Source organism: Gossypium hirsutum, chromosome A13 (assembly GCF_007990345.1).
Source record: "Gossypium hirsutum isolate 1008001.06 chromosome A13, Gossypium_hirsutum_v2.1, whole genome shotgun sequence".
NCBI lineage: Eukaryota > Viridiplantae > Streptophyta > Magnoliopsida > Malvales > Malvaceae > Gossypium > Gossypium hirsutum.
The window spans coordinates 109,474,679-109,483,343 of NC_053436.1; the positions used below are offsets into that span (position 1 = coordinate 109,474,679).

The following is an 8,665-nucleotide window of genomic DNA, read 5'->3' on the forward strand; positions in this document are numbered from 1 at the left end:
GAGCCTCAGGTAAGGTATTTTTAGCCCAGGCCCGACCCGGCCTGAATTCACTAAATGACAAAAAAATCTGCACTTTTTTTATTTTTTATTTTTGAATGTTATTTTCTTGTTATTTTCTCCCTATTTTGCTACTATTTTACTATTATCTTACTACTATTTTGTTGTTATTGTTTGGATATTGTATAAAACTTATTTTATTGTTAATTTTGTTATTATTTTAAAGGCATTTGTTAATTTTTTTATTATTTTAAAGGCATTTGCTTGTTAAGTTGCATCTATCTTAGTGTTATTTAAGTCTACATATTTTTTAAAATGTATTTTTAATTTGTTGAAAAATATTTATTTTGATGTTTTTAGTATTTTTAATGTATTATATATATTTAAAAATAATATAAAAATTAATACGGCCAGGCTGGGCCTTGCCTGGGTTTTAGTATTTTTATCCGGGTCTGGTTTGGGTAAAATTTTAGGCCCATTTTTAGGCTCGGCCTTGCCCGAGCCTAATAAATGGGCATAATTTTTTAGTTGAGCCCGACCCAAACCCGGCCCGGTCCGACCCATGAACACCTCTATCCCAAAGGGAAGTCTACTATACATAATTCCAGTGCTAAAATTTAGCTAGATTTTTCTTAAAAATTATTACTAGATAAATCAAAAATTAAAAATTAAAATTAAAATAAATATAGATTTTAACAATATAAAAAATAATTTGATCTTTATCTAGCTAATTTCAAGTCTTCAATATTTATCTAGTCAACTTCAAACCTTTGATCTTTCAATCTACCCTTCCTCTTTGTTTTTTATTCAAATTTAGATTATTTTTGTAAGAGTCTGAATTCAGTACACTAACTTCATTCCTAATAAGAAAAACTCAAATTTATAAAAAATATTAATTTATCTTGCTATAATTGAAATAAATTATTGAACTGAATTTTAATATTTTTATCTATTCAAATCTTTGACCTTATCAAATGTTCAGAGTGACGAAATAAATCAATTTATATTTCTTTCAATTAGGACAAAAGAAAAGCGTGCTAGTGATGAGTCAGCTCGATTCTCGCTACTCATAATATCTGTAGCCATTTTTGTTTTTTTATGGAATCACTTTGATTCTTTTTTCCCACATTAGCTCTGCAAAACCAGAGCTTTCTTGGGGAACAAACAAATACATGGAGAACCTTGAAGAGCAAAGGGACTGCCTTGAATCCCCACTAATTCCTCAATCTCAACAGGGATTTGCCAAAGATGAGATATTGGGCGAGGTTAAAAAGCAGCTCCTGTTAGCTGGCCCTCTTGTATCTGTCAATTTCTTGGTATTTGCTTTGCAGCTTATATCAGTAATGTTTGTGGGTCATCTTGGTAAGCTTCCACTTTCTGGTGCTTCAATGGCTACTTCCTTTGCTTCCGTTACTGGTTTTAGCTTGCTGGTAAGTACCCTTTTCACTTGAACACAAGCGTGTGTTTAATTGTCCTTTCTTTTCTTTAATTTCAGTATTAATCCTATTAAGTTAAAATCTTGTTATTTAAGCCAAACATATTATCGTGTATATATATATATATATTTGATGTTATGTTAGTTTACTAATTTCACTCACAGAAAGCCAATTATTTAACGATAGTTGTTTTTATCAAAATTGAAATTTTGATATTCAAAAAATATAGTGACTAAGAATTATCTAATTAGAAAAATATGGACTAAATTTACAATTTTACAAATAGTATAGGATTAATATTATAATTTAACCAAATAAATTTAACAGTTAGGGACTAAAATTTATCAAATTAAAATGTAAACACTAAATCTATAACTTATGTGCAGTACATGGACTAATAGTAGAATTTCACCTTCTAGTTCTAATGTTTTCCCCCTTGTGATGGTTTAGAGGGGAATGGCAAGTGCATTAGATACATTTTGTGGTCAGTCTTTTGGAGCAAAACAGTATCACATGCTTGGTATTCACTTGCAAGGGTCCTTGCTTGTTCTACTAACAGCCAGCATTCCCTTGGCATTTATATGGACCAATGCTCCTTCCATCCTTTTATTCTTCGGACAAGACCCGGAAATAGCGGCCGAAGCCGGTAAATACGCTCGTTTCATGTTGCCAAGCATCTTCGGTTTCGCCATCCAGGAATGCCATATCAGGTTCTTACAAGCTCAAAACAATGTGGTTCCCATGATGATAATCTCAGGATTCACAACATTACTTCACATCCTTGTTTGTTGGATACTGGTGTTCAAGTCCGGTCTCGGAAACAAAGGCGTCGCTTTGGCGAACGCATTCTCGTACTGGACTAATGCTCTGCTTCTAGTATTGTATGTCAGAACCTCTCCTTCTTGTAAGAAAACTTGGACAGGTTACTCCATGGAAGCTTTCTATGGTATCCTTAAGTTCTTGAAACTATCAATTCCTTCAGCTATAATGCTCAGGTGATTATGATTGTTTATGGTCATAGTTATATGAATGTATTGATTGTAACTGTAAATCCGTCTGTACATGTTCCGGAACAGCCTGGAAATCTGGTCCTTTGAGATGATGGTCCTTTTATCTGGTTTGCTTCCAAATCCAAAGCTTGAAACTTCAGTTTTGGCAATCAGGTTTATATCCCATTCCATTAAATGCGATACCTTTAAATTAGGTAAATGTATCACAGAGCCCTTTACTAGAAATCAGAATGTATTTTGGTTCACTCAACTCAAAAAAATGGGTAAATTAGTCATTGTACGTTAGATCCAAGAATAAATCGATCCTTTTATTAAAAATGTTATCTATTTTCACTGTTAAAAACTGGTCTTTGTATGCCAGTTTGAGGTATATATGGCACAGCACGTCACTATTTAATTATTTTGTGCGCTACACCAATTTATAAGAATACCAAGGGATAGAATTTTTACTAGAAAGGATCAATTAGTTTTTTGATCTAATGTATAGGGGCTAATTTGCCTTTTTTTTAATTGAGTGCGTAAAATACAATCTGACTCCAAATATAAGGGCCTCCAATAATGTCATCAAACATCATTCACCAATTGTGAATCTGTTACTCTTTCAGCCTTAATACATGTTCAACAATTTATATGATACCCCTTGGACTTAGTGCTGCAGTAAGGTGAGCTTTCAATAACTTCATGCGGTTTAATTGCTTCTTTTTGTTCATATTCTTTGATCAGCACAAGATCTTCCAATGAACTAGGAGCCGGGTGACCGCGGGCCGCTCGACTAGCGATCTGTGTTACGTTGTTGATGGTGGTCACTGAAGGAACCTTGATGGGCACCGTCATGATTTCGGGTCGAAAATATTGGGGTTATCTCTATAGCAAAGATGAGCAAGTGGTGAAATACGTAGGACAAATGTTGCTGCTCATTGCTGCTTCCCATCTTATTGATGGTATTCAATCTGTACTTACAGGTTAGTGTGCCCCCAACTTACTAGTTTTACCCATTTATGCCAATGTATCCAAAAAATAAAAAGTAAAGGGTAAACTCTACTTATTAAACTATTAATAAGTTTATGTTTAGATTACTCAATTTAAAAAAATTACAAGATGATCATTGAACTATTCAAAAAATTTTATTTAAGCCACAATGAATTAGTACCCATCGACGAGAAGAATAATATACTTTAAATCGAAGTCAATCTTACAATCAATATCGATGGTCGAAGAATAAAATTGTTTGGATTTTGGTTTGCAGATGTGTGACGTTCAAAATTGTTTCATGAAAAAAAAATTGAAGTATAGAAAATAATGGTACAGGTGGTGCGAATAGGGAAAGCTATACAACAAGTTTAACAGCCCAATAACTTAAATGAAAGATTTTGAATAGTTTAAGAGTCATTTTGTAACTTTTTAAAATTTAATGCTCAAAACATAAAATTAAGAATAATTTAATGATCTTGAATATGTTAAATAAGACCTTGAGTGTAGTTTATGTTGAATATTGGCAATATCCCACATTAGGAAAAGATAGAAATGGAGGGGGTTTGGTTTGTTATATATAGAACCCCTCCCCCTTTGGTTGTATTATCCCAAAATCTTCTCCTTTGTAATATTTCTAGAGGAAATATTAATTTGGTAGTGTCTGAGGACGTAAGCTAAATTGGCCGAACCTCGTTAAAACTCTGGTATTTTATTTCTTATTTGTTTGCTTTTATTTAATAGCTTTATGTTGGTTATATTTATTTAGTTATTATTGCTATAAATATCTAAGTGAGTTCTGTCTAGTTGTTGGGTTTTAAGCGGGACCATTGTGACCCCTCCAATTTAACTGGGAATTTTCTTAGTATAATTGTTGGCATAATAATTATCTAAATATTTCTGATAATATTGTTATTAATATTATCGTCGCTTCCGCAACAATTGGTATCCGAGCCAAGGTTTTGTAGTATGCTCTGTGTTTGCAGCTTAGTCTGATCTTACACATCAGAAACATTTCCTAAAGCTTGTGGGTATTCTGCATTTGGTGGCTATTAAGTAGAAGCTATGGCAAAAATGACAGAAGAAAAACCATCCATATCAACAACTTCCACTTCGTACATTTTGCCGAGGATTGGAACTGCAAATACGAGATTTGTAGTGGAAATTTTTGATGGAACAGGTCATTTCGGCATGTGGCAAAGTGAGCTTCTAGATGCCCTCTTTCAACAGGGTCTAGATATTGCCATTGAGGAAGAAAAACCAGAAGGGGTTGATGATAAAGAATGGAAGACCATCAACCGATTGGCATGTGGTACAATTCGATCATGTCTTTCCAGAGAGCAGAAGTATACATTCAGTAAAGAGACTTCTGCAAGTAAATTGTGGAAAGCATTGGAGGAGAAATTTCTGAAGAAGAACAGTCAAAATAAGTTACATATGAAGAAAAGACTGTTTCGTTTCAGTTATGTTCCTGGTACCACGATGAACGAGCACATTACCAATTTTAATCAGCTGGTGGCTGATTTGTTGAATTTGGATGTGACTTTTGAAGACGAAGACTTGGCGTTAATGTTGTTGGGATCGCTTCCAGAGGAGTTTGAGTACCTTGAAACTACTTTACTTCATGGAAAGTCGGAAGTAACTTTCAATGAAGTAACTGCTGCATTGTATAGCTATGAACTACGCCGAAAGGATAAGTTGAAAGGTTCAGGTGAAGCAGCAGTGGAAGCATTGGTAACAAGAGGTCGTCAGCAAAGTCAGTCTAATGGGAAGAGAAGAAAGTCCAAAGGTCGAGCTGTTGCCAAAGATGAATGTTCCTTTTGCAAAGAAAAAGGACATTGGAAGAAAGATTGTCCAAAATTGAAGAAAAAAGGGAAGACTCCGCAAGATGCAAATGTTGCAGAATGCAATAGTGAAGCAGAGTCAGACTTTTCTCTTAGTATGACATCTTCAACATTATATGCAGATGAGTGGATCATGGATTCTGGTTGTTCCTATCATATGTGTCCCATTCGGGAATGGTTCTTTGAATTTCAAAAACTAGATGAAGGGGTTGTTTACATGGGTAATGATAACACATGTAAAATAGCCGGGATAGGTTCAATTAAACTGAGGAGTCATGATGGATCTACTAGAATTTTGCGGGATGTACGATATGTCCCAAAGTTGAAGAAGAATCTCATCTCTTTGGGGTCGTTAGAATCTAAAGGCCTAGTTGTGACAATACGAGATGGAGTTCTTAAAGCAACTTCAGGAGCATTGGTGATGTTGAAAGGCATAAGAAAGAACAATCTGTATTACTACCAAGGTAGTACAGTGGTCGGGACAACAGCAGCAGCAATTTCGAGTACCAAGAAGGACGCTGAGGCAACACAGCTGTGGCATATGCGTTTGGGCCATGCTGGTGAAAAATCCTTGCAAACTCTAGCCAAGCAAGGATTATTGAAAGGTACAAAGACTTGCAAACTTGAATTTTGCGAGCATTGTGTTCTGGGAAAACAACGAAGGGTGAAATTTGGCACTGGGATTCACAATACTAAAGGTATTCTGGATTATGTGCATTCTGATGTATGGGGACCGTCCAAGACTCCATCACTTGGAGGAAGACGTTATTTTGTCACCTTTATTGATGATTTTTCCAGACGAGTTTGGGTGTTTCCTATGAAGAACAAAGATGAGGTGCTTGAAGTTTTCCTTAAGTGGAAAACTAAAGTTGAAAATCAGACAGGAAGGAAGATTAAGGTTCTCCGATCAGACAACGGTGGAGAATATAAAAGCGATCCATTCCTGAAGATATGCCAAGATTGTGGCATAGTAAGGCACTTCACCGTAGGTGGAACACCGCAACAGAATGGGGTGGCAGAGCGTATGAATCGAACGCTTGTGGAGAAAGTTCGATGTATGTTATCTAATGCTGGATTAGATAGAAAGTTTTGGGCTGAGGCTGTGATGTACGCTCAACATCTCATCAATCATTTGCCATCATCTGCTATAAATGGCAAGACTCCTTTGGAGAAATGGTATGGAAAACCTGCTACTGATTATGACACCTTGCGCATTTTTGGTTCTATTGCATATTATCATGTGAAAGAATCAAAGTTAGATCCAAGAGCAAAGAAGGCTCTATTCATGGGCTTCAATGCTGGTGTTAAGGGATATCGTTTGTGGTGTCTAGAGGCAAAGAAGACGATAATCAGTAGGGATGTTACCTTTCATGAATCTGCCATGTTGAATAAGGTAAATCCAGAAGGAGTGAGTAGTACTTCGCAGCAGGTGGAGTGTACTCCGCAGCAGGTGGAGTTTGAGCAGAGTGTGGTAATTCCAGCAGAAGGTACCACTAGTGATTCTTCATTGGCAGATGCAGAGTCAGATGAGGAAGAGGTTTCTACCCAAGAACCTCAACAGCAATCAGAGCCAATTGCAGTCAGAAGGCAGAGACGAGAAATTCAGAAACCAGCTCGTTTCACTGACATGGTAGCTTATGCACTTCCAGTTGTTGATAATATTCCATCCACTTACACCGAAGCCATTCAGAGTTTAGAGAATTATAGATGGTTAGGTGCAATGGAAGAGGAAATGCAATCTCTAGAGAAAAACAAGATGTGGAAGCTGGCACAACTACCAAAAGGGAAGAAGGCGATTGGTTGCAAAATTGAAGACACTATTGAAGTTTGTGTTATGAGAAGATGTTCGAAGATGTGGAATATCGCCAAGGTGGAGATTTGTTGAATATTGGCAATATCCCACATTAGGAAAAGATAGAAATGGAGGGGGTTTGGTTTGTTATATATAGAACCCCTCCCCCTTTGGTTGTATTATCCCAAAATCTTCTCCTTTGTAATATTTCTAGAGGAAATATTAATTTGGTAGTGTCCGAGGACGTAAGCTAAATTGGCCGAACCTCGTTAAAACTCTGGTATTTTATTTCTTATTTGTTTGCTTTTATTTAATAGCTTTATGTTGGTTATATTTATTTAGTTATTATTGCTATAAATATCTAAGTGAGTTCTGTCTAGTTGTTGGGTTTTAAGCGGGACCATTGTGACCCCTCCAATTTAACTGGGAATTTTCTTAGTATAATTGTTGGCATAATAATTATCTAAATATTTCTGATAATATTGTTATTAATATTATCGTCGCTTCCGCAACATTACCTATAAATAAAGAAGTACACGAATAAAAAAAATATATTGCAGGGGTTGCTAGGGGATGTGGATGGCAAAAAATTGGGGCATGGATTAATCTGGGTGCATAACATCTTATTGGTACCCCTTGTTCAGTTGTACTAGCTTTTGTTTACCATCTTGGAGGGGAGGTAATAGTTGAGTTGCTTTCAATGATTTTTTGAAATTCTTTTTAATATAATCGAGATATCTTTCATATTTATTTTACCCTTAATAATAATTTTAATAATGTTTTGATTACTGTTTGCAGGGACTTTGGACAGGTCTAATAGTGGCACTTTTTGTGCAAGCAATATGTTTAGCCATAGTAACTCTAAACATTAAATGGGAGGAAGAAGTAAGTAAAGCTCACTTTTGCTAGCTAGATAAATCATGTGTGTGTATATATATATATATTTATGGGATAAAGTAATATTTAGTCATTGAATTTTTTTGGGTCCATATTAATATAGGGATTTGTCAAATTTTTTCAGTTTTGATCCGAATGATAACGTAATACTCTGATATTGTATCACGTCATCACTTAAAAAGTTATGATAATGACATGGTATAATCTTATAATGTCATGTCCTAATATAGATCAAAATTGAGAAAAATTGTTAAGCTTAGAAATTAATATGAACTAAAAAATAATTCAAGAATCTAATTGGAAAAAATTGCGAAAATTAAATATTAAATATTACTGTATCCCTATATATATTATGATATATATTTACATATATATATGTAATATTAAATTTTTTTTTGTCTATTTGCAGGCAAAGAAAGCTGTTAATAGAGCAACAAATTCATGGGGTGCAATGTTATCATAAAGAGGAGAGATTGACTTGTACTGTTATGCATTATTGCCACAAAGTGCATTTCGATTACCTCTTAGTTCAATTGGTATATGCTTTGTTATCAATGTAAGAAGGCGTGGGTACAAATGTATTAAAGCGCATTATTGTTCTATTCATGAGTTTTGAAGAGAAACTATGAACAATTCCAGATATTAATGGATACAATTAGAATTTATAATAAAATTATTAAAAAATAAAAAATAAAATAATCAAAATATTTGGACTGTTTA

The 8,665-nt window shown here is 34.7% G+C and overlaps 1 pseudogene; it reads left to right on the forward strand.

The window, feature by feature from the left end:
* Positions 1–1,044: 1,044 nt before the first annotated feature.
* On the forward strand, positions 1,045–8,665 carry LOC121212634 (protein DETOXIFICATION 16-like; annotated as a pseudogene).